Raw genomic sequence first — 27,357 nt, 5'->3', positions numbered from 1 at the left:
GAAAGAAAGAAAAGGGGAGGAGAGAGACACACAGAGAGAGACAGAGAGAGCTTTATCGTTTCTGAAGTGTAACAGAGCTCAGGAATTGGAATGCCTACAGTAAAAGCCCCTTGAGAGATATGAAGATGAACCACCCTACAAGAGCTCCATTGAAACAGGTACCCAGAAAAAGGTTCTTTTTACTAAAACGCATGGACTCCAGTGAACAAAATGCTGTTTCTGCCTTCGATCTGTCTGTCTTCTTAGGCTAAAGGCACAGAGACAAGTCCTTGTCCTTAATCTTTCTTCTCTAGTCACCTTAGATTCCAGGAACAGTAGGACAGACACCTTATTCCACAACTCTCCCACACATTCCCATAAGAAGGCAGTTATCCACAGTGGCTGGGACTGTATCCGAACACAGAGGTGAGCATCTTGTAAGAGTCAGATTAGCAGGACTTTTTGGGCCATCTTTCAGAATAAGAACTGAGATAACCCACATCTGGACCAAGTCTGCTTAACTATGCAGAAGACCCCATGCCTCCTGCCTCAGTCTTTCCTCTGTTTAAGCCTAAAGCTCATGTCAGTACCCCTCTGGTGGACCTGGGGTCTCTAGACATCTTTATCTGTTTTCTCAAATGTGATCACACTGCATAAACCCCCCTTCTCTGCTTTCTCCTTTACTCCTCTCATTGGCCGGGATGTATTGTGAGCAGATAGCTGAAGCTAGACTGATTCAATTTATCCTAAACCCTCTGGTCACACGGCCACTAGGAGACTGTCTCTGTAAGTGTAGTTCCTGGCTTTTGTTTCTGTGGTTTCATAAGTTGTGATTCTGCTGTGAGCTTGACAAAGACAAACTGAGAGTTTCTGCCCGCTCCTCCCTGACAGTTTTTACTAACAATATAAATACACTCATTTCTTTCTATTTTCCTGCATATTGGGTTCTTTTCCCTTGATGAATGCAAGATTTCAGACCCAGAGCCATGCATTACAGCCACAAACTCCAGTGACAGTAATGGATGAGCTTGGAAGACATTATAATAAGTGAAATTAGCCAGGGACAGAGACAAGAACTGAAATTTCATTTTTCCAGAGGTGTTGAACCTAAATAAACATAAGTGTCTCCAACAGAAATAGAGAGCATGGCAGTGGTTCCTGGAGTCAAGGGAGGCATGCAGGCTAGTTTTCCAATCAGCTAGACACAAGCTAAAGTCATCTGACAGGAAGGAATCTCAAGTAAGAAAATGCATCCCTAGGGTTGGTGCTGTAGGCAAGCCTGTAGAGTACTGTTTGTCTGTCTGTCTGTCTGTCTGTCTGTCTGTCTGTCTGTCTTTCCTGATTCTTTTTGCTTTGCGGGGTAGGGATATTCAAGACAGAGTTCTCAGTATAGCCTAATATTGTCCTGTAGACAAGACAGAGATCCACTGTCTCTGCCTCCTGAGTGCTACAATTAAATACATGCTCCACAACTGAGTTCTTCTCTGTTGGCCAGCTACTCATGGGCCATGTCAACTTTTTTAAGTTGGTTCTGGGAATTGAGCTAGGTCCTTTTTGCTACTACCTCTCAAGTCCACTGCATTTTTATTATTAGTGGTTGATGAAAAATGGTCCAGCCCACTGTAGGTGGTGCCATCCCTAGGCTGGTGGTCCTGGGTTCTATAAGGAAGTAGACTGAGCAAGCTTTGAAGAGCAACACAGTAAGCAACAATTATCCATGGGTTCTGCATCAACTCCTGCCTTCAGGTTCCTGTCCTGACTTCTTTCAATCATGAACAGTGATGTGGAACTGGAAACAAAATAAACCCTCTCCTTCCCAAGTGGCCTTAGTCGTGATAACCTTAACTAAAACAGAAGCATTGGAAAGGAAGACACAGGGAGATCAGTTATTGAATATAAAAACCCAGATGGGAGAAACAAATTACAATGTTCCATAGCCCAGCAGGGTGGCCATAATAGAACTCACTGCATATTTCAAAATAGCTGGAAACAAAAATTTTTGAATGTTTTTCACATTAAAAAAATGAAATATGTTTGAGGTGATGGATTTGCTAATTATCCAAATGTAATGGTTGCAAATTGTGTGCAGGTGTCAAAATAGCACATAGTTCATATAAACACATCTAAATGGTATGTGGCAATTAAAAATAAATTAATACACTTTGGGTCAGATGTTAACATTTTATTGGTCTCTTCATCAATTAATAAAGTAGAAGAAATTCCTCACATTGCCTCATTTGAAATCTTCATGAGTTGAAATTTTTCATTCTTACTATTACACTGTAAATTGTATGTTTAATTTATATTTTCTTATTTTGTAATATTATTGTTTATTGTTTAATTGTCATGCAATATTTTACATTTTAAATTGGCAAACACTATATATACATATATATACATATATATATACTATATATGTGTGTATATAAATATATGTATACATATACACATATATATATGTTGTATAAATTTTTGGCATATTATCAATTGAGAAATGACTAAATTGAACTAATTAACAAATATATTATCTCATGCTCCAATTTTTCCCCTTTGGAGTAAGAAAACTCTTCAGTCACCCTCACATAGAATAAGCACTGTTTGAACTGCAGTTACCAAGTTATATATAATGTGTCTATTTGAGATTTTTTTATTTCTTTTTTATTTTATGTGTATAGGTGTTTTGCCTGAATGTCTCTGTACCATGTGTGTGTGGTTCCAGAAGAGGATGTTGGATTCTTAGAACCATTTCTACAGATGGCTGTGAGCTGCCAGGTAGGTTGTGGGGCTTGAACTCAGGTTCCCTGGAAGAAAGAGCAGGCAGAGCTCTTAATCTCTGGATCATCTCTCCAGCCCCTTTTTTCTTTTAGTTGTAATTTTGTACCTTTTAACAAAATCTCCCCAAAGTCTGCTTTTTTGTTTGTTTGTTTGTGTTTTGAGACAGAGTTGTCTATTCTGTAGACAACTGAGTCCTGGCTGTCCAGAAACTCTCTACATAGATCACTCTGGCCTCTAACTCATAGAGATCCACTTGTCTGCCTCCCAAGTGCTGGAATTAAAGGTGTGTACCACTATGCTTGATTTTCAATGCCTATATTATATGTAACTTGTGTGTGTTTCTTAAAAGCTGGCTCGAGTCATTTGAAGAAAGAAGTCACAAGATAATAAAGTAAAATGAGATGACATCCATATATGGGCAGGTGAATCTATATACCGTTAATAGTATCATACAAATATGTTGTTCATGTTTCCATTCTGTAGTTTAGCAACATAGTTAAACAAAACGGTATGGCAAGGGCTTGCATCAAATAGTATTAGAACTGGGTACTACAACCTCTCATAGCTTGGGAGGCTCTGCAGACCTACTATGAGTCACTTCTCTGCCTTTTAGCTAAGTTCAAGTGTGGGGTCAGAAGCACAACGAAGAGGTCAGATATGAGAAACATAATATTCATCAAATGTAAAAGGAAGCTCCTGGGCTGAGGGTGAGGCTTGCTGACAGAATGCTTGCCAGTGCCCTGGGTTTAATCCCAGGACTGTGATTAAAGAAGGGAGAGCTTAACTGAACGTAACAGCTGTACGACAGCTGTTTTTATGTACCAAGAACAAAAGAGTATATCTATTATCTCCTTGTAAAGGCAAAATCTGGGTTACATGTAACAGCACTCTGAAGCAAGCTATGCTGATTTTAAAAAGCCAGGCAGATGAGATTTGCTCAAATTTTCCTCTTCTGTGTCCTCCAGTTGAAATTCTGCTGTCCAAAGCATTGACTTGGAAAACATAGCCTGCTCCTTCATCTCTTCCCCCTCTAGTTCCTTCCTTGTATCTCCTTTAACTTCAAACTTGTCCCTGAAGCATCTGACTTAGAACAGGATAGTGTGTAAATATTGAAGTCTTGGGCAAACCCAACACTCTTAGGAAGCTAGTCTGGGCTACACAGCAAGACTCTGAGGCAGTCAATCGAACCATCAATAAACACATTTTTTTTTTTTAAGTTTGAAAGGATAAAGATTTTTCTTTAAAGAGATTTGGAAGTAAGGAAAATTTGGGAAATAGCCCACCTAGCAAAAGTCTATACAGAGCTACTCAGGAATGAACTGCCTCTTTCCCAGGAAAAACGTGGTGTAACACAACCTGGCAAAGGCATTCAGGGAGCCAGTGGGTTGTAGAGCTAAATGGGGCCACAGGTAGTTCTCACTAAGTGTAGATTGATGATCAGAGCTCACTGTCAGGAGTGTGAAGAATTTAGATACTCTGTTTCCCATCAGCCTTGAAGAAACACTTCCCAGAATCTGTTTTCTCATCTGCAGGATATAGGTCTTCACACCCACTTTATGAAAGTACGGTCCAGACTAGACAGTCTATGCTGAACCATCAGCATCCACCTAGACTATGCAGGGTCCAAGCCAAATGATCCTGCTCTGTAGTTATTGTTACCTGAGACTGTAGTGTCAAGATTAAAAACTGTTTCTCCCCGGGGGCTTATTGAAAAGGAATGAATCGAAACGTTTTTAGTCTTTATCAAACAAACACATTTGTGTTCCATATTGTAAAAAATTTCCTATGTGTGTTGTTAATAGCTTAATATATTCATACCATTAATGATTGGTTTGTTCTGAGTTAATCCTCAGTCCCTGCACCCCCAAATGTCTCTGGTGGAATAAAAGGTTGATATCATCAGATGCAAACTACCCTGGGCATTTCAAGAAGTGCCTGCATAGTGGGAGAGTAAAGACTGGGGGGGGAGGGGCATCAAAATTAACATATGAAGAAGCCAGTTGGCAGAGAAAAGGCCTGTGTTGTGCAGTCATGGGAAAGGCAGGTGCTCTATAAATGGTCTATAAAGGGCCATGCCTAATATTTTGGGGGCTTTACCCTCAGTTCACTAGCCCACTCCCATTCTTGAGGGTGCTTTCTCTTTCTTAATTATCTGTCTATACTTCTACCATATGTCCATGATCTAATTCTTTGCTGTGGGACACAGGAGCCTGGACCCTTTAACAGGCATCTGCGGGTGTCCTGGCAGGTGCTTGAGACTCAGCTCTGTGCCTGTCACACCTAAATTCAGACATCCACAGAATAGGAGAGTGGTAGGAAGGATCATGAGAGAAGCTCAGAAATGTGACTGGCCACCTGACCAGAGAGACAAACTGAGCTCTGGAGTGATCCTTCGTTCTCTACTCCCACCCCAATGAAAGGCGCCCCTCAGAAAAGGAGATGTTTCTGTTTCTGGCTTTCATACTAATCGGCTGCCTTCTCAGATCACAGGCTCCCTAAATACACTGTGAGCAGGTTAGAGCGGCCGCAGCAATCAGGAAGGATGGATGTTCACGGAGAACAGCTTAATAAACAGCTTTTATAGAATCCCACTCAGTCCTCACTTAGAACCACAAGAGACACAAAATCAGAACAAAAACCTAGTGTCTCCATCAGTCTCCTTTACTCGGGTGAAGAAGAACGATAGACCTTATTCCATTTCCTTCAATACGTTGCCCCTTCAGGCACTCAGATGAAGCAATTGTCTGTGGTGCTGAGGCTGCATCCTAATGGAGACAACCAGCCCATGAGAACACCTGGAAAGAACTTCTTCCAACTCCCTGGCAGAACCCAAGCTGAGGCAATGGCGGAAGAGACCACACCTTGACCCAGACTGGCTGAGTATACATACTGCTTGCCCCTTGGCCCAGTTCTTATCATTGAACCAAACGTTCAAGTCAGTACCCAGTGCTGGGCACGGGGTCTGGAGACTTTTATCTGTTCCTCTTCATAAAGCAGCCACATGGACCAAGTCTCAGTCTGCTTTGCTCTTCTTCATCCATCTTTAACTCATGGAAATGGTGGCTGAGCCTAGCTTTCTGGAGCTGCTGGAGCCCAGACTTTTGCCCGAAATTTCCAGTTATAAACTGAGCCATTAAAGGGCTGGGGAGGTGACTCTGTCACTAAAGTGCTCGCTGCACAAACCTGGTGACCTGTTCTTGATCCCCAGAATCCATGTTTGCTTTTCTGTTGCTGTGAGAAACCACTCTGACCAGAAGCAATATGGGCAGGAAAAGATTTCTCTCATCTTCTACTTGCAGAATCTTTCACAATTCATCACTGAGGGAAGTCCTAGCTGGAGCTCGGGCAGGAACTGAAACTGGCATCTGTTCAGCTAGCTTTCTTCCCTAGCCCAGACCCACTGGCCAAGAGATGCATAAGCCACAGTGGGCTCAATAAGCAATCAAGAAAATTTCCCAGAGATGCTCACAGATCAATCTGATCAAGGCAATTCTTCAACCGAGGTTCCTTCCTCCCAAGAAACTCTAGTTTGTGGCAAACTGCCATTCCACAACTGGAGGTGAAGACAAGCAGATTCTGGGGGTTCACGGTCTAGCCAGCCCAGCCTTCTTAGTAGCTCCAGGTCACTGAGAGACCCTGTCTCAAAAAAACAATGATGGATATATCCTAAAGAACTACATGTGAGGTGACCTTTGGCCTTCACATGCACCTGCACACAGGCCACATGTATCAGCTTACATACATGTACACACATGGGCACATGCACTCATGGTCACATGCATGAGTGTGCAGACACACACATGAGCTCACACATCAATTATACAATCTAGATCAGAGTATTTAATGCTTTAATTCTATGCTAAGCTATTTAAATAATTAAAGATTATGTTACTGTATAGAAAAGACACATACTTTCTCATTTTAGGTCCCCTTACACTGTAGTAAAACTGCTGTGAATGTTATAACGATGGTTGTTATAGCAACCAGAGTCACATATAATGACTCTACTAGGGAATTTGTCATTGCAATATTTTCCAGACTCCCACCCCTTTCTTATTTTGGGCAGTGGGATAAATTTTCCAAAAATACGTAGAGGGAAAAAGTCTGGCTCCAGGTTTCACGTGCAATGAAGTTTGTGGCTCTTCAACCAAAGCCTCTCTTTCCTCACCGATGGCCTCCCTTGTCAGCTAAAGCTGTAGAAGAACAAGCTCTCAAAGGAACAACTGTGGCTCATCTCCAGCCTAGTCTCAAGAACTTTGTCCATGATGAGCTGACAGAACTTCCAATCAGATCACTCTGGTAGCAGAGCCAGTGGCCGTGAGCCTTGGTGTTCTGGTGTTCAGGTGCCTTACTGTGTCTTAGAGCCTGTGCTGTGATGTACATCTCAGTTCAATGGTTCATAAGAAAGTTCTTCTAATGGATCATCCCTGACAGAATAGTTGATGCTTTTGAATTTGCATATTCTACAGGCATACCTCCCTAAAATAAAAACAAAAGTGGATTCCACAATTTTCTGGCTATACTCACAAATTCCTTTGTCTCTTCACTTCAAGCTGATAGGGGAAATGATTAGATATTAAAATAAGCAAGAGGCCATCTGTTTCTGCCACTTGCTCCAAGATTTTGTATGAACAATCTGATAGAGCTAAAAATAAAGGTTCTAACTAAAATAACATTGGTGGTGATGTTAAAAAAAATAACATCAAAAGATATTCAGACTTGACAGATTTTTTTTTGAGAGAGAGAGAGAGAGAGAGAGAGAGAGAGAGAGATATTAAATCACTTAACATTTTTTACTTACTACAGTGGCCCACGCCTTTGGAAGCATAGGTTTTTCCACAAATAACAAAAGACATGATGCTAATGGGAAATTTTCAGTCATCTCGGCTCCTACTTGTGCATCAAAGGAGGGGACCTCAGAGTCTCCATTACTGAATGTCAAAAAAAGAAAATGGCTGTCACAGCAGGCCCTGCAGATGCTAGGTTCAGCTCTAGCATCTTGGTAATGTGAGGAAGTTACAAGTCTTTAGCTTCTCTCTACTCACTTAGAAGAGGTGAGACAGGTTAGGAATCACCCAGTCCTGACTCCGTTCTTCACCGGGGAGAGGCAGGGCCATAGCTCCAACTCACAGATTACCCCTTTCCTTGGAAGGCCATCCACCACATTACCTTCCTCAGTTGGAACGCAGGACAGTAGCAGCCCTTGCCAGTATTCAACATTAATGGGCACTTATTTCATGAGGGATTCAATTAAGAGGCTTCTGAATTCTCTTTAGAGAGTCTATTTCCTCCCACCTCTTAGAATTATTTAATATATTTTAATGACATCCCAAATGGCTCTTACGCCAGAAAACCAGCAGTTTGGCCTGGCCCCCTGCTTCAAGGTCCCCACTGAGGGTCCTTTCATGTGTCAGTTGTGCTCAGCCAGGCTTCAAATGAAACGTGGCAGCCCAGGAGCACAGGGTCAGGGGGAACACTTCATTGGATAAATGTTTGCCAGGATTTATGCCACAAATCCCACAGACCAAGAGGTATTAAATATTTATAAAACTTTACAATGGTATAAAAAGGCTGGTGTGCAACATCTGGTAGAATATCTACATAGATAAGGTCATGACTGATACTCATTATGAATGTCATAACTCCCTAAAACAAAACCGAATTCTGGTTCTTATGGGCTGGAGAAAGAGAGAGAGAGGGAGAGAGAGAGAGAGAGAGAGAGAGAGAGAGCGCTTTTAAGTTTTATTCATCAGTTGGGGTAGTGTGCCAGGGTGTGTATATGGAGGTCAAAACTTTGTGGAGTTGGCTCTCTCATTTCCTTTTATGTAGATTCTGAAGGTTGGATTTAGGTCATCAGCTTTGTGTACCAAACTCTACCCACTGAACCATTTCACCAGAGCTCCCCATATACAAGGCAGTCATATTGCAATCATTCAGAATGTGATTTGAGATCTCACAATGGCCCACTAACTCTGACGGTAGTGACTAATTACCTTTGGTCCTGTGACAATCTGAACAGTCGAAGTCTGCAGGCAATAAAAGATGCATGAAATAGACCTGTGTTCTCAAAAGAAGAGTCTGTTTGCCTTACACGGTACAGCTATAATAGTAGAAGTGAATGTAGTACCTCAAGATCATTAAAAGTTGCCAGGCATGGTGATATTAGCCCTGGGGAGGATGGGGCTACAGTAGGAGATCCAGGCAAAGCCATTCTGACCTACACCACAGACTCAGCCTCAAAAACAAGCAAACAACAAACAAAACAATGAGCAACAGTACTGTCTATTCAAAACACACGTGTCTTTGAAAGAGAAAAGATGAAGTCTTAAAGCATTCTCCAGGAGCCTTCGGGAAGGGCTTCCTAGGGAAATGTGAACTGGTCCAAGACAACAGAAGCAAAGCTAGCAAACTCTGCAAACACACCAGCACTTACAGAAATGTTTTTGCTAGCTCACTGATGACTTCAGTACTAAGAAGCAAGTAGATAATGAGAAAATATTCACCTATTAGTTTAAAACATGGGATATTAAATGAATACTCTATCATCAAAATGATTAGCAAGAACTAACCGGAGAATCCTGGAATAAATAATTGGCTTCTCCATCCCTCAGTGACTCTGTATGAAAATTTATTTCAAAAGAAAAATTAGTGGGGCTTGGGGTTGGCTCAGTTGGTAGAGTGTTACCTTAGCACTCGGCCCTGGATTCAGTTCCCAGCATCACATAAACTGTACGTGGTGATACACACCTGTTATCTCAGCACTTGGGAGGTAGAGGCAAGTGGATCAGGAGTTCAAGGTCATCTTCACCTTCATAGTGAGTTTGAGACCAATCTTGACTATGTGAGACCCTGACACAAAACAAAACTAGCAAACAAAACAACAACAAACTAACAGAGGCATGGTGGATCATTCCTGTAATTCTCACAACAGGGAGACAGAGGCAGGAGAATATATAGAAAATCAAGACCAGCCTGGCTTACATGTTTCAAACCTTGTCTCAACAAAAGTCCTGCATCTAAGGCTCAAAGAACTTAGGAGAACCCTAGAGAGGCTGTAAGAGCCAGAGGACCAGGAAGCTGATGTGAGACCGTCTCCTAGAAACCACAGGGAAGCTTCACACATGATACTTCAACAATATGGCTGCCTAAACAAGACCTGAAGAACACCGCCAACAGTCAGGCTAACAAAGAAGGGAGAAATCTCATCCCCAGAGAAAGAACTAAAGGCAACTAAAGACTGCTGAGAGAGGGGTAACTTCCCCCAAAGATGAGCCCTCTTATTGGTTATCCAATACCAAGTGGTCAGCCCTAAAACCATGTACGTACAAATAACACAGAAAGTTTGTGTGTTTATTTATATGCTTATGTATAACAATAATTAAAGAGATCATGAATTTGACAGAGAGGAATCAGGGAGTGGGAGGGGTTGGGGGAGTAAAGAGGGGGAAAATGATGTAATTATATTTTAATTAAAGTGGGGCTGAAGATATGGCTCACTGTTCTTCCAGAGGTTGAGTTCAATTCCCAGCAACCACATGGTGGCTCATAACCATCTGTAATGGGATCCAATGCCCTCTTCTGGTGTATCTGAAGACACCTACAGTGTACTCACATACGTAAAATAAATAAATAAATATTAAAAAGATAAATGTTTGTAGATAGAGCTGGAGAGATGACTCAGTAGTTAAGAGCATTGGCTATTTTTTCCGTAGAACTGTTGCCCACTTCTCAGCACCCACACAGTAGTTCACAACTCTCCATGATTCCAGTTCCAGAGCATCCAAATGCCCCTACTGGATGCTGAGGTCAGGAGGCATGAACATGGTACACAGATACACACCCACTCATGAATCTTTTTAATTCATACAGATGGTTCTGGAAAGAGGCATATGAAGCAAGAGGACCCAAACTCAGAAAGACCAACACTGCATGTTCTCTCATGTGTGGATCATAGTCTGCCATGTAATACTTATATATACATGAATGGATATAAATGTGGATACAGCTTTAAAGCCCAGAGCGGGTAAAAACTGATGCTGGAGAGGACTAAAAGGCTGACAAAAAGCCACATGTAATACAAAGGAAGAAAGGATATGGAGGGAGGGAGGTCATGAGAAGGGGAAGGGGACAGAAACGGGTGACATGAAGTAGGAAGAAAATCTTCTAAAACGAACTTTGTTTGAAAATGTCACAATGGTATCTAATACTCTGGATGCTAATTTTAAAAATGAAAAAAATAATGTCAGTGAAGTCTGTCATTCTCCTCTTTCCAGTAAATCAGTAATTCTTAAAATATTTTTCAAACTTTGATGTCTGAGTCGTCTCCCTATTGACTCCAACCTTATAGGATTGCATAGACTTAAGCATGTAATAAATCTTCATTACCAACCCAAATTCCAAGGTCTGAAGACAACTTTAGGGTTCTTTTAATAATAGAATAATAACAATCTGACTTTCTGCATGTAGAACATAGCAGTATGTCCCCCATGCCATGCCTATTTGCTGGCTGCAGAAATGAACGTTTTTGCTTAACTCCACTCTGCTCATCATTTGTGTTCCAAACCTTCTCTCATTTCTCCTTCCCTCTTGGGCATCAAACAGCACTGCCCAACCATGTGGTCCTTTATCTTCCTATGGGCTCCAGAATCTGGACATTCATAGTTTAGTTCTGATGATTCTGAAGTAAGGAAGCTTGTATTACTCTGTTCCCCCTGAAGAATCACAGTTCAGGTTAATTCTCACCCTCTTACATATGATGAACTGGCACCCACTGCTGAGTTGTTATTGTCAAGCTGACTTGTGTAATCCAAGAAAAGCCCTTGATTTTCTTCATACAGAATCCCCTGTCACTACACAAGACGAATACTCCCTGCAGGCTCTCTGCCAAAGGGAGAAATAACTTCCATCCAGAACTTTCCTTTGTGGAGATATTCTTGTCATGGAATTTTGTCTGCAGCCCATTCATCTCCATTAAGCTCCCTATTAAAAATAATAGTAGTTATAAACATAATTATAACAGACCTTCTCTTAGAAGATAACAGGGTGGTACAAGACTGACCTGGAAGTGGAGTAGAATACATTCCTTGCAAATAGCGTTATTTGCATGAGCATTGTATGTGGCAGGAAGTGCACAGGAGAATCTAGGATTCCTTCTGTGAAGGAGTGTGATGATGAACTAAATACCCTCCCAGGGACATAATGAAGATTGAAAAGCACAAGGATGTAGGGAAACAAACGTGGAGAATCAGTAGATCAAAGTGACTGATTTGTTACTGTGAAGGTGCTAGCATTATAGAAAACAACAACAAATAAGATATTTGAGATTAAAATTAACATTTTATTATTTAAAGAATAAATATTAACAAGGTATAGACTAGGGCATTCAGTGCAATTGGTAGAGTGCTTATTTAACATGTACAAGGTCCTATGTTTTGTTTATAAAGCCCTCACTCAGAAGTAGAGGCAGGAGAATCAGAAGTTCAAAGTCCTCCTCAGATGTAGCAAGTTTGAAGCCTGTCTAGGCCACAGGAGACACTGTCTTAAAAATAATTTTAAAAAAATACAACACTTTTTTTAATGTAAGGAAATAGTATTTATTTAAATCTAGATTTCAGTCGAATTCAACCTGCTTTGGGCACTCATAACATTCTCAAGGCTGAAGCTGGGTGGGTTCTTTCTTTCTTCGCTCATTTATTGATTTGTGGTGCTGGGGTCACACCCAGGGCCTTGTGTGTAATGGGTATGATCTAGACCAGTGAGCCACATCCAGCTCTAGGGGATGATTCAGTTCTGATGACTAGATAGTGATCATTTTATTCAATACTTTAGAGCTTTACATGTATCTTTTATACAAACAAAACAGGACATTGAAACACTTATCACATCCTTAACCTGCACTATTGGTAGATAGCAACAAAACATATGCTGTCTGGGTACAAGTTAGAAACTCAAAGTATAGCTCTCTTTCACGGTTCTACAGTTGTTCTGGAAAACTAAAGACAATTCAGAAAGCAAGACAGCGACCATATATAGTGGTTATCAGTTTTGCTCATGAAAGCTTGGAAAAGCCATGTGTTCAAATTTGAAGGATACTACAGAGCAGCTCTTTGGTAATTAAGTTATATAAAATTACAATTAAATTACATCTCAAACAAAGCTAACTATATCTTTGAGATATATCACTCCCAATTGGCTTTGCTTCGTTTGCTGTATTTTACCACAATCTATGCGTTTGAGATTATTAGAGATCACCTACACTGATCAAAAAATACTGCACAATGCAGTGCTGGGTGCCTGTGTGCCCAAAGCCAGCTTGCTGCTTTTACAGTGAAGCCTGGAAGCAACTGTGATAGGACTATCCACCACATAATAGAAACTTACTGGTCTGGGTGTGCAGCTCAGAGCAAGCCCTGGCTACCAAGCCTGAGGCACCCAGGGTGTCAAGACTTAATTAGGCTATTCACATGTTTAGTGTTAAAGCTGAATGCAATTTGTGCATAACATAAAACTTGTACAATGATGAGAAACAGTAGAACAGTGGACCTATCAGACCTAATGACAATAGTCACAATAGGGAAAGGATGTGTTTAGTGCCCTGGATGTAGCTTCTGTCAATCACAACTGAGCACAGCTTGCTAACAGGCACAAGAGTTCATAAAAATCCATGAAAGCACTGGCACATGCCTTTGAATGCCAGCACTCAGGGAGGCAGAGGCAGGCCCATCTCGGTGAGTTTGAGGCCCACCTATAATCTACAGAGCCAGTTCCAGGACAGCAGGGCTACACAAAGAAACCCTGTTTACATAAACAAACCAAAAAAGACGACAACATCTTGTGAAAAATTAACCACATGCAATTTTGAGGCAGAGTGTTATTTCATCACTTATAAATTGAGTTATGTTTTTAAAGGAAACTTTTACAAATTTATGAATAAATTATGGAATTACTACTTTTGGAGAATGGCTGTTGAGCATTTACTAATGTGTCACTAGGTGTTTGTTTGCTTGTTTGGGGTTTTTTGTTTGCTTTTTATTTTTTTTTGTTTTATTTTTTGTTTTTGTTTTTGTTTTGTTTTTCTCCACTTCTGAAAGAGCCATGCATAGAAAAAACAAAAAACAAACAAACAAAAAAACAAAAAAAAACAAGCTACTGTCTCAAATAATAAAATAGTAAATGAGTCTTCACCCACTAGGTGGCAGTAACAACAAATAAGAAAATAATCACAAACTTAAAAGGGAAAAAGCTAAAACAGCAATTACTTCATCTATTTTCATTTTGAAAAATTAAACAATTCTTTAAAAGGATATTATGACCTTTAAAACAACTCTGTTGGGGCGGGTACAGTGAGACGGCTCAGTGAATAAAAGCGCTTGCTGCACAAGCCTGAAGATCGGAGTTTGATTCCTAGAATGTACAGAAGAAAACAGAACCAAAAGCTGTCCATGGAGTATATCCGTATACTCCATGTGTATACGGTGTGTGGCATGTGCGCATGCCCATCCTATGTGCATGAATGCGAGTGCATGCGTGCGCCCGCACCCGCGAACACACACACACATACTCACACACTAAATTAAATCACTTTTTAAAAATCTATTCGTGCTAGCTGTTTATTCAATTTCTATGCTTCCTAGAAAATGTCCAGACTGTGAAAATGGACATAGAAACCAAAGCGACCATTCAAATGACTCAAGTGAACTGTGGTCAACGTTTCAGCAGCCAACCTTTCAAGCTTCTTGCAAACACAGAATTAAACACAGAATTATTGAGTTTTGAGACCAGGTCTCATGTAGTCCATGTTGTTTTCAAATTAACTATGTAACTGAGGATGACCTTGAACTCCTAAAACTCCCGACCCTACTTTCCACATGCTGGAATTACTTTCCACACGCTGGGATTATAGACAGGAGCCACTATATATCTGACAATGCAAATACCTTTAATGTAAATACAGGTCAATAAATACAGATCTGTAAAATCAGTTTTAATGATTACTATTTGATTGTTTGATTTTCTTATAAGTGTCGATTTCTGATTTATTAACAAGTGTTTCACTGAATAATAATTTTCCTAAAGAATAATATATTATTAAATGGCCAAATGTTTTCTTTGGGTAACTTTCCTTTTTAACATTTTAATATTTTGTATGTGGTTGTTTTGTCTGCATATGTCTGAGTACAATGTTCATACAATGCCCAGGAGGCCAGAAGAAGACATCAGATCCCCTGAAACTGAAGTTACAGACAATTGTGTACAATCATGTGTGTACTGGGAGTTGAACCCTAGTCCTCTGCAAGAGCAATCAGTTAACCATGAGCCAACTTTCTAGCCTGGCTTAGGATACATTTCTAAACCTGAAATTATTTAACCAAAATGGTTTTTACCCCTCAAGAATGAGAATACACTATTTCACCCACGCTGGTATTTTCAGTTTTATATCTTCTTCAATATGGAAGGTAAATTGTCCTGTAAGTATTTCAATTTACTTTCTGTGAATTCTTTCATTTATTTGTATAATCATCCCATAAACTTGTGAACACCTACTGTGGACCATCTTGTACTGGATATATAAAGAGGAATTAGTCAGTGGAGGAAGTCCAAAATGACCCAAGGAGTGACAGAGCACAAGACAGAGGGGAGGGAGAGCACGCCACGCACACAGGTTATTTGTGTGGTAGGACACTCAATCCCAATTGCTTATATGTGTGCATCAACTGATGATATCCTTTGTTGAGTTCTTATTTCTAGCCCTTGTTCATCTCAGTCATATCTATATTCTGCTTAATGATCTTATTATTACTGAATGTTATTAAGTATTTCTATCCATTACTTTCACATTGTGTGATTCATCTTCAAAGTCATCGGTGCCTGTCATGTGGAAGTATTTCATTTTCACAAACCCTAGCTGATGACTCCTTTCCCGTGATGGTTTCTTAGCATCTGCATCACTGGAAAGCCTTGTTTGGAAGAAAGTTGACAGTGTTGTCGTTTTTCTAGCATTTCTGTCCATTATAGTTTGTCTTTTAATCATTAACCCAGCTCAGGTATATTTTTGAATGGACTATATCATAGTAGAGGTAAATTCTTTGTTTCCATATGTTTAGCCTATATCAAAATACAGTTTTGAAAGAGCTTTTCCCAATCCATTTTGTTATTACAGTTGAATAAGAATGTAGAATAAAACTCTATTGGTTCCAGATTCAAGTCCATCCTGTGAGGAGTTATAAGAACTAGCTTACTGAATCTTTAGGGAGACTGTTTCTTCTGAACTACGTTTTAGGTAGAGAATGCTTGGAGTATTCTTCACAAAGCAAGCCATGTGGGACCAAGAGGGACCAAGATAATGTCTTTGGAGCTGTCTGTAGGTTTTCCCAGCTGGGAATAATCTAATTTCTTTTAAGATGAAACCAACAAAGCTTCGAGGAGATAGCTGGACATATGTCACATGAGTTTGATGCTCGGGGCTTTCGGGGCTTAGAAGTGCTCGGGGCTTAGAAGCACTCGGGGCTCAGAAGCCATGGCCTGCTCAAGGGCAAGCATAGTATCACAGCAAAAAGGGGAAAGACTATCAAGACTCAAGACTCGAGACTCTGAAAAGTCCCAGAAACACCTTTGCTGAAGTCTATCAGTCTTAGAAAATGGACAGGAAACGGAGCTCTAGGTCACCTCTGTTTCTCTATTCACGATCTTTCTGTGCCCGAAAAAGACCTTAAAGCAAGAGGATGGGCAGGGAATATGAATGAAAGTGTAACCAAAACTCTTCTCAGCCTGGATGTTGCCATGGTCAGTCACAGGTCAATTCTGAAGTAGGGAAAGACAGAGCTTTCAAATTAGATACTACCATAAAGGCTTTCTATATTTGGCCAAGACTTCTAACATTTATAAATGAGACCATTTTATCCCATTAAAGTGACCAGAAAGGTAGAAAATTACTTGAGAAAATATCCAAGGCAAGGAAAAAGAGATGACAGAATTTATTTTAATTAAATATTGAGAGATAATCAAAGCTGTTTCCTGTGTGCAACCCCTTCATTGAATCCAGACAGATACACATTTATCAGATAATTTGATTTCTTTCTGGACTCTATTTTGGTTTATAAATCTGTCTCTTCCTTCACCAGGCCCACACAGCTTTAATTAAAAATCACTGCTAGTTTTCATTGTAAAGAAAAAAAAATAAAACAGAGTAAACTTTAATCCAAACTAAGTTTTTATGTGATCTCATTAATTTTAATGTAGGAAGATAGAACAACATAGATACATTCAAATTTTCAAGATATAGTTAATACATATATACATTAAATATGTACATTCTATGTATCTATATATCTATTCATATGGTTTCTCAACGATGCTAGCTTAAATATAAGCAAAGGCAGCTTCAAGTCCCTAAACAGCCTTCTAGATCACCTGTAGCTACATATTGCATGCTCTGTGAGATCTTATACGACTAGCTACCAATTGCCCTCAACCTTCAAGTATTTCGTCTCCATCTCCCATTGCCTATCTTTCCCTAATCTGAGATGTGAAGATGAGGGTGTTCAATATGTATATACATGTATATGTTAGGAATGTATGTTACAAAATGATAAGTGTTGGGCTAAGGATGGATCTTAAAAATAGAATACTTGCCTTGTATGCATGTGACCGCAGGTTCAAAAACTATGTTCTGTGACTTTTCCTAGGACAATGTGAACAAACCTCTACTTACTCTAGACAGGCACCAACAATGGACCTGGGTCTAATTTAGTGAACCACTGGGGTTATTTACAGAAGCATGGATGACTCTAAGGAGGTTACATCACCAAAAAGCTCACCTAAGCAAGGGTAATAACTCTTGAAAGCTGCATCCCTGGAGCTTCATACACAGCTTTGAGACAGCTCTACTGAGGAATCTTCTCTCCTCACAAAGTGTTATTCTTTTTTTTTTTAATAGTTGGAGGAGCCATGTAAATCTTGTACATTTCAGGAACTTCCTAACACTTGTGAATTGTATTTCCTATACTCATCACAGTATGTTCTGTGGAATTTTACTTCTTGTACTAAAAGAAGTACAAGTTAGGTTTGGCTTTTTGTATTTAACAAGAATATCACATGCCAGGCCAGACCTCCACATTCAGCCACGCCTCCAGCCTGAAGTACATCTGCTGACTTAGGAAGACCTCAGCTAGTTCAGAGGCATTAGCCACGATGAGAATGGCAATCCCTATTCGTACCAGGTCTCGCTATTAACATACATTTCATCCTCAGAAAAAACGTACAAGTTAGGAAGTACAAGCTCTATGCACTATTTGGAAGTAAGTTTCTAAATGATGGTGTAAGGTGATGAGTGTAATTACCTGTGGGACACCCTGCATGGGAACCATGTCTACCTGACAACTTGGTTCTACGTGGCTCCTCACTTCCCCCACGTTGACTTCGTTGCACCTCTTTATTTTCATTTTATAATAATGTCTTCATTTTATAACACATGTCTTCTAGATGTCTAGAAATAGCTAAATTACAAGCATCTAATGTCACAGGTTCTAGTTGGTGGTAGCTCTTCCAGTTGTCTGCAGGCCTTTTCTTCCCATATTGTAAAGGTATGAAAATCAGTAGTGACTAGAGTTAGTTAAATAACTCTAGATATTTTGTGGCATAACTCAGAGCAAACTGTAAGCATCTTATGTGAAACAAAGACTTCCATTAAAATTTAAGGCACATGTCCTCTTTTAATGTGCAAAATAAAACGGCTAACCATAAAATAGGTACACTTCATAAAATCAGTTCTTAATTGAAAGGTGCCACATCAGAAATGATAGGTGTTAGGCAAATGTTTAGTTATGGTCTCTTCCCTCACAGAGCATAAAATATTATGTGACAGCATTATATGCTTAATGAGTCTGTAACAACTCATAAAAAGAATAATGACAGCCAGGCATGATGATGCACGCCTTTAGTCCCAGCACTTAGGAGGCAGAGGCAGGCAGATTTCTGAGTTAGAGGCTAGCCTGGATTACAGAGTGAATTTTAGGACAGCAAGGGCTACACAGAGAAACCCTGTCTTGAAAAACAAAGCAAAACAAAACAAATAGAAGTAGTAGAAAAAGAAAAGGAGGAGGAAAAGGAGGAGGAGAAGGAGAAGGAAGAGAAAGAAGAGGAAGGAGAGGAGGGGGGAAAAGGAAGAGGAGAGGATGAGGAGGGGGAAAATGAAGAGGAGGAGGAGGAGGAGGAGGAGGAGGAGGAGGAGGAGGAGGAGGAGGAGGAGGAGGAATGGCAATGCTGCAATGCTGTTGGGTTCTTTCTGCACCAAATCAAACCAGTACTGACTGGGAAGGTGGCCTGAAAAGGGGGCCCTGAATAAAGAGACTTTAAGGAACACCGAGTAGAGACTTTAAGTTGTTTCTTCTCGACTAGTAAAGAGACACTCAACTGAGTGCAATCACAGATGAAGAATATTTTGAAAGGAAGCAGACGTCCAACATAGAACACTACTGTCTTCCGACTCCATCATTTAGAGAAAAGAGGTAATCTCACTGGAGTCCCGTCTGTCTATCTCTAATTGGAATGGTGACACCCAGCTCCCAACACAGCAGTGGAGACTCAATAACACAATCTGGAGGAGTGCTTGGTGTGCTATCTAGCACAATTTAGGAGTCATTTTTAAAGAAATTTAGAGTTTTATAGTCATGTGCCTCCAAATTAGTTGACCCTATACTATTCCTAGTGTGCTAGATAGACCTCATTTATTTATAACTTTAAAACAGTGAGTAAAAGCAGCAGTGCAGCATCTTTGAGTGAAAGTCTGCCTTCTGTTTGTCTGAAGCACAACCCTCCGACTGTCATGGGTCCTTTCGGGCCCATTAGCACTTAGGGCAACACAGACTAACACCACAGACCTGTCAGCTTCCCCAGAGCTTAGACTCATAAAAGCTGATGTACGCTCTACATCCAGGCAAAGACAGCTCTGCCAGGAACCTACCCAGAAGGACTCTGGTGTCTTCTGGATTACTCTCAGCTCCTACTTCTGACAAAGCCAGGAAAAACAAGGATCACTGGGCTTTGAAAGTCAAAACCCAGAAGGCCATTAACAAAGTATTTGCTCACTCTGCTATGGCTATACTCAAGATTACCACAGAATGTCAAAGTCAGAGACTCCTTTCCTTGACTAGCTGGCTAGCTGCTTCACTCTCTCCCAGTCACTCTCCTGAACCACATAGGGTGCAGGCCCTCCACATGTCCAGTACTCTCATCAGGGAACAGAGAGGGGAAGACAGTATGCCCATAAGGATTCTGGGCAAATCTCTTACTTCTTACTCATGCACAGTGAGAATAGGGACCTCCAACTTTAGCTGCCTATCTATAAAACAGCATCATAATGTGGCCAACAGGCGTTGTAAGGACTGGATTTCTTAAACTGGGGTCAGGCTAAATTCTTAGGGAAGTGGTTCATATGTCTGCACTGTGTATACTCACCTTGAATACATTAACTCACTTGCAAAAGAAATAATTTCCCTATATAGTGACAACATATAATTTATAGCTACTTTCAGGAAATAATACATCTGTTTTTTGGTTTCTGGGAAGCAGAAGCTCATGGATAACTCCTTAGACTTCCTCAAAAAGAAAGCCCACACCAGCATGCATAACAACCACTTTTTGTGGTTAATAACTATCGATTCTCCCTCACTTGATCTCTTGATTGTAAAACCCTGACATTAACTAGTAGTCGGAAATATAATTGACTTTTTGGTTATCGCTGGTGGAGTTTTCTGTCTCAGTATAACTTGGACAACCCTCTCCTACACTTGCTTGGCTGATGAAATGCGAATAAGGAAACACTGGTCACTCCCTGAAAGAAGCCTTCCGTATTAAACACTGGTCCATGTTCTTTTGCACTGCAGTGAGGACTTTCAACGCTTCAGATGTGGGGGCCTGTGCCAGTGCTTGCCCCAGATGGTAGTAGAGAACAGAGCCCGCCAGCTCAAGGTGCACCCATGGAAGAATTTGAAGCCGGTGAGTTTATGGTTGTTATAGCAGCAGCATCTGACTCGTTCTCACTGGTACACAGCTGCTCCAACAGTGTGTAATGTAATAGCTTGTATACATTCTAATTAGCATACTCCTGGGGGAGGGGTAAGGTTTTCCCAAAGTGGTAATCAGCCCTGAAAGGTGTTGCTACAATCATCACATACTATTTTCCTCGTGTGTGAGAGATCCCCCTCTCCATAGTCAAGGACAGCTATATCACCCACCTGTTGATCTGCAACTTAGCTCTCTACAAACTAGCTAACCCTATCTCTCTCCTTTTTTTCTATGCTAAAACTGTAACCTTGGAGTTGTCCTGTACAAGCTAACTACTCTTCTCCCAGACTTACCCATTCAGAGGGGTCTGGAATTTGGGGAGGAGATAAACACAGTAATCAAACCAGGCTTGTAGCTCAGAGACTTCTAACTACGGATGCCTTTAGTGAACATTCACTAAATACCTCCCTTATCAGTAATAACTTCCTATTATCTATACCTTATCACAGAGAAGTAATATTTATGAGGCAAGGTCACCGGTAGCCCTAACTGGCCTCAAATATGCCATATACCCCAAAATGATCTCAGACTCTTGATCCTCCTGCCTCAACCTCTCCAGCACTGGGGTTAAAGATATGTACTACCAGACCCAGCTGATGTACTTTACTTTTTAAATGCCTGATGAATGGCTAGTTGAATAAGTTAAAGAAAAATATTGTCTGACAGACCTACCAGCTCCCCAAATCATTTCCTTGGTCTATTAACTGCAAATAAAATAATTGAGCAGTAGTCTGTGGGTGAGATCACGGTGAATAAAGAGACACGAGGATGGAGACAACTGGCTAATTCAATATATCATTTCCCATTAATTAGGAAAATAGAGAGATGCGTGCTAGTCCTTTCCAGAACAATCAGTAGAAAGACTTCTCTGGCCAGCAGAGACAGCTGATCTTTGCAAAGATAACCCTTTCACACGTGATCCTTGGCTCCCGTTAGAGATAAGTATTAGTTCAATGGAACGGAAAATAACCACAGGCTTCCCTAATCAAGGCCACTAAAATCTATCCTTGTTTCCCATACACAGTCTGAAGTCATCTAAATTACATCTGACATACAAATTAGCTTTGATCCAGAAGCCTTGTAACTAAATACCAATCTGAGCTCCTAATTAAAGCCCGTTGCCCAAGAGTGCCAGAAGAGAAATTAAATTATATTCTCTCAGTCATCTCCTCTTTCCCCAACCCATATCCTATCTTCTACATGTTTGTAAAAAAAAAAAAAAAATGAGGTATAGGAGGAAGGAGAAGAAAGCATGGGCTCTGTTTCACCATATATTTGTGGAATTTCAAACCCCAAAATACAGAAGACATCTAGAAGAATTTCATGCTGAGAGTGCCTTAGAATACCTACAACCATGGTTTTGCATATGAGAAGCCAGAATTCCACAGAAATGGAATCCAGGAGTGGATAAAACCAGACGTAGTAGTGCACCTGTGACAGCAGCATGCTGGGATGGAAAGCAAAAGATCTGGGGTCTACAGTCATCTTTGGCTATTAAGTAGCCTGAGCTCAGCCCGGGAGAAGTGAAACTTGGTCCAAAAAATAAAATAATCCAGCAAAGAAATAAATTTTCTTTGAAATATTATGCTAGTCTTTAAAAATAGCTATTATTAGCCAGGCGTGATGGCTCACAGCTTTAATCCCAGCACCTGAGGCAGAGACAGGCAGATCTCTGTGGATTGGAGAGGAAGGACAAAGCCTACCTTTTCCTTTTAAACTTAGAAAAGATTTGTTTATTTATTTGTTTATTCATTTATTTATTTATTGTATATGAGTGCTCTCTCTGCATGTACGTCTGCATGCCAAAAGAGGGCATCGAATCCCATTATAGAGGGTTGTGAGCCACATTGTGGTCGCTGGGAATTGAACTCAGGACCTCTGTAAGAGCAGCTTGGGACTGTTACACACAGAGAGACCCTGTCTCGAAACAACAAAAACAAAACAAAACAAAAAACCACAAATAATCCCCCTAAAACAAGTGATCGTTTATGGCAGCCACTCTTCCAAGCATTTTATCAATAGTATTTTTTGTTGTTATTAGAGGCAAAGTCTTGCTATGTAGACCAGACTAGCTTCAAACTTGTAGAAATCCTCCTGCTTCTGCTTCTCAAGTGCTGAGATTACTGGTTTAAATGTTTTGTTTACTTTGGGGAGTTTGGGGTGGGGGTATGTTGACACAGGATCTCACAACCTAGCTCTGGCTATTCTGGAACTCACTATGTAGACCAGGCTGGCCTTGAACTCACAGAGATACAACTGACTCAGCCTCTCAAATGCTGGGATTAAAAGCATGGGTCACCACATCTGACTTTATTTACTTTTTTAAAAATATGCCTAAAAAGTAGGTTCTGGGGGCTGGAGAGGTGGCTCAGCCATTAATAGCACTGGCTGCTCTTACAGAGGTCCTGAGTTCAATTCCCAGCAACCACATGGTGGCTCACAACCATCTATAATTGGATTCTATGCCCTCTTTTTGCATGCAGTTGTACATGCAGATAGAGCACTCATATACAATAAATAAATAAATAAACAAATAAAGAAACAAATCTTTTCTAAGTCTAAAAGGAAAAAGTAGGCTCTGTCATTCCTCTCATTTTTTTTTAAACACAAGAGCTGACACATAGAAAAACCTAAAAAAAATAATTTATATGTCTAACCCAGGTGGTGGTGACACATACCTTTAATCCCAGGACTCAAGTGGCAGAGGCTGGTGTATGTATATCTGTGAGTTCAAGGCCAGCATGGTCTATCATCCTAGTTCCAGGACAGCTAGGGCTACACAAAGAAACCCTGTATCAAACAAACAAACAAAAAAAACATGTCTAACTTTCCAATTTTTCCTATGTAATTACATTATCTACTTTTTTCTTCAATCAGTCGAGTTCATACAGGAAAATACAAACATTTCTCCATTTTACAAAATCCTCTCTACCATATAATTTTTAATTAATTCATTTTTTAAAGAATTATTTAATTATTTTATGTATATGAGGACACTGTCACTGTCTTCAGACACATCAGAAGAGGGCATCGGATCCCATTACAGATGGTTGTGAGCCACCATGTGCTTGCTGGATTTGAACTCAGGACCTCTGGAAAAGCCGTCAGTGCTCTTAACTGATGAACTGTCTCTCCATCCCCTAATTAATTTATTTTTAATTAAAGCACCATTACATCATTTCCCCTTGACTTTTCTTCTTCCAACCTCTCCCATGTTCCCTTCACTCCCTCTCAAATTCATAGCCACTTTTTTAGTTGTTACTACATGTCTGTATGCATACACATACACACACACACACACAGACACACACACACACAACCTGTTGTGTGCATTTAGTGCCTCTTGTGTGTATGTGGTTCCAGAACTGACCACTTGGCATTGGATAGCCACTTAGGGGACCCATCCCTGAAGAAGACTGGTTCTCTTGCTCTCATCAGCCCTAAGTTGTCTTACATCTTTGTCTCGCGGTGGAGCCCTGTGAAATTTCTCCCCTCTGTGTCTATTGATGTCATCTGTCACATCCGTTTATTATCATGTGACTTTAGAATAGTATAAATGAAAACCTTAGATACCTTTTTTGCTTTGTTTTGTTTTGTTTTGTTTTGTTTTGAGACAAGGTTTTTCCTGTGTAGCCCTGGTTGTCCACTCAACCTATAGAGCAGGCTGGCCTTAAATTTACAGAGATTTGCATGCCTCTGCCTCCTAAATACTGGGATTTAAAAGCGTGTACCACCAGCAGCGAAAAAAACTTAAATATCTTAGCGTGTGTGCGCGTTCTCGAGGCGCCATGCAGAGCCGGAGCCCGAGCCACGGCCTAGAGGAGGGAGGAGGAGGAGGAGGTGGAGGAGGAGGAGGAGGAGAAGTAGGAGGTGGAGGAGGCGCCGGGCCGCGGGGTTGTTGTTATTTAAACAGAGCACATCATGAGTACAAGCTAGTGGTCCTTGGTTCAGGAGGCGTGGGGAAGTCTGCTCTGACAGTTCAATTTGTTCGGAGAATTTTTGCTGAAAAATATGACCCAACAATAGAAGATTCCTACAGAAAGCAAGTAGAAGTAGATTGCCAACAGCATATGCTGGAAATCCTGGACACCGCAGGAACAGAGCAATTTGCAGCAATGAGGCATTTGTATATGAAGAATGGCCAAGGGTTTGCACTAGTTTATTCAATTACAGCTCAATCTACATTTAATGACTTACAAGACTTGAGAGAACAGATTTTACGGGTTAAAGACACAGAAGATGTTCCAATGATTTTGGTTGGCAATAAATGTGACCTGGAAGATGAGCGGGTAGTTGGCAAAGAACAAGGCCAGAATTTAGCAAGACAGTGGTGTAACTGTGCCTTTTTAGAATCTTCTGCAAAGTCAAAGGTCAACGTTAACGAGATATTTTATGACCTGGTCAGACAGATAAATAGGAAAACAACAGTGGAAAAGAAGAAGCCTAAAAAGAAATCATGGCTGCTGCTCTAGACCTGAAGTCAGCAGCAGCTCTGAGCCAGATCCCAGAAATGAAGAACTGTTGCCTAATTGGAAAGTGCCAGCATTCCAGACTTCAAAAACTAAATCTGAAGAGGCTTCTCCTGTTTTATATATTATGTGAAGAATTTAGATCTTATATTGGTTTGCACAAGTTCCCTGGAGACAAAGTTGCTCTGTGTATACCTCCTGAAAATCAGACATAGTGTTTCTCCTTTGCAGTAGCAGTTATAACAGATGTGAAATAAGATACTTGACTCTAATACAATTATACAGAAGAGCATGGATGCATTTCAAATGTTAGATGTTACTACTATACTCAGATGATTTCATACTGATGTTTTTATCATGACTCCTCCCTGTCAAGCACTAAAAGGTTGAGCCATCATACTTTATATCTGTAATGATGTGGATTATGAAATCTCCTCTCAAACTCATTGCAGCAGGTAACTTTTTTGAGTCATTGACTTCATTTTATAATTAAAAATTATCAAAATATCATCTGTCATTATATTATAATTAAAATTGTTTGTGCATAATGCTTCGGAAAAATGGGTCTTTTATAGGGAAAAACTGGGATAACTGATTTCTATGGCTTTCAAAGCTAAAATATATAATATACTAAACCAACTCTAAAAAAAAAAACTTAAATATCTTAAAGATGCATTTAACAACCTTTATGCCAAAGTAGCCAAACCCTTCTACCAATCTCAGGATGCTTTCCTAACCTTTAAAATACAGCCAAAATCTTATTGCCAACACGAGGGGCTTCGAAGTCTCTATTTCTGGCTCCCATGGATCTCAGAGTTTTAATGGAAATGCATCAGCAATGGCCACACACATGAATAAATCACACCCTGCTTGACTAAGCCCCAAGACTGAAGCTGTGTCTTGAGGACAAAGCAACACACTTTGTATTGCTTTGATGTCTGAGCACAAAATACTGTTTTTCCATGAAGAGAACGTGTTTCAAGATTGCAATAGGAGCTTTCCTTTTAGAGTTCCTCTCATTGAAAGGTAAATCCTGAGTAAGTTTCTTAGTTATGGTCTAGAAGTCCTTATGACACATAGTGTCCCACCTGTCAGTGTCTGTGGAGACGTGATTTACAGCATGGAGCTTCTGGCATCTGGAAGGCCTCTGAAACCTAATGGCATCACTTTGCATTATAAACAACGTTGAAAGTGATCTGGGCTGGTAATATTTGGAAAATTATTATATCTTCCTCATAGATGTTCTGATAGAACAAACTATAAAATGTCACCAATTCCTCAGACTTTGTGCTGCTGACGTTCCAAGGCAATTGGCTGTTTCTCTAATCCCCACCATAGTTTCTGTTTCCTAAGAGTCTTGTTAAATAACCCATCAATTACTAACTATATTGCTTCTCTTTTTCATTTTTCTGAAAGGGAAAATAAAGAAATTGATAAAAAAAAAGAAAAAAAAGAAAAAAAAAGAATGGTCTCAGTAATGGGCAGGTAAACATTTGGGATTTTTTTTTTAATGTAAAAGAACACACAAAATGTCTCATGTGACAAAGACTGCTCCATTCCCAAATAAACATTTGATGCACATGTCAGATGCCTGCAATTGTGTCCTGTGTTTGCCGATATGGTGGTGGCAGTTACTAAGGCACTGGAAACAGGGTTACAACCTCATAAAACCAACAGACCACAAAATGGGAGCCTGTGGCAAGGGTTTACTGTGCAAACATAAATGTATTGTTTAATTCGGAGGCTGACGGCCACAGGCCAGCAGGATGACTCAGTGGCTAAGGATTTTGCTGGCTGCCAAACTTAGTGACCTGAGGTCAGTCACCAGAGACCACATAGTGGAAGACGAGAATCAACTTCTGCAAGTAGTCCTCTGACCTCCACCCGCGCACTGCAGCACAGACGGACACCAATCACATGTGCACACACATGTGTATACACATAAAAAGACACATACGCTGAATACATCTAACCCCCCTGCATGCACATTACATAAATATAAGAACAAAAGTTCAAGTCACTTTTTTAAAGAAAGAAGATGTTGAGAACCAAGCATGTCATGTGACTGCAA

The 27,357-nt window shown here is 40.4% G+C and overlaps 1 protein-coding gene and 1 pseudogene across 2 annotated transcripts in view; one reads left to right on the top strand and one right to left on the bottom strand.

The window, feature by feature from the left end:
* Ank2 (ankyrin 2) overlaps positions 1 to 27,357 on the bottom strand; it is a 567,056-nt gene that overhangs the window by 359,559 nt on the left and 180,140 nt on the right. The gene's annotated exons all lie outside the window — the stretch shown is intronic.
* Positions 20,730 to 25,470, top strand: LOC114614736 (annotated as a pseudogene).

The sequence above is a fragment of the Grammomys surdaster genome, unplaced genomic scaffold (assembly GCF_004785775.1).
Source record: "Grammomys surdaster isolate TR1022 unplaced genomic scaffold, NIH_TR_1.0 126531, whole genome shotgun sequence".
Classification (NCBI taxonomy): domain Eukaryota; kingdom Metazoa; phylum Chordata; class Mammalia; order Rodentia; family Muridae; genus Grammomys; species Grammomys surdaster.
Note: the sequence above shows the minus strand (reverse complement) of the source record. Positions and strands in the feature narration are given on the sequence as shown.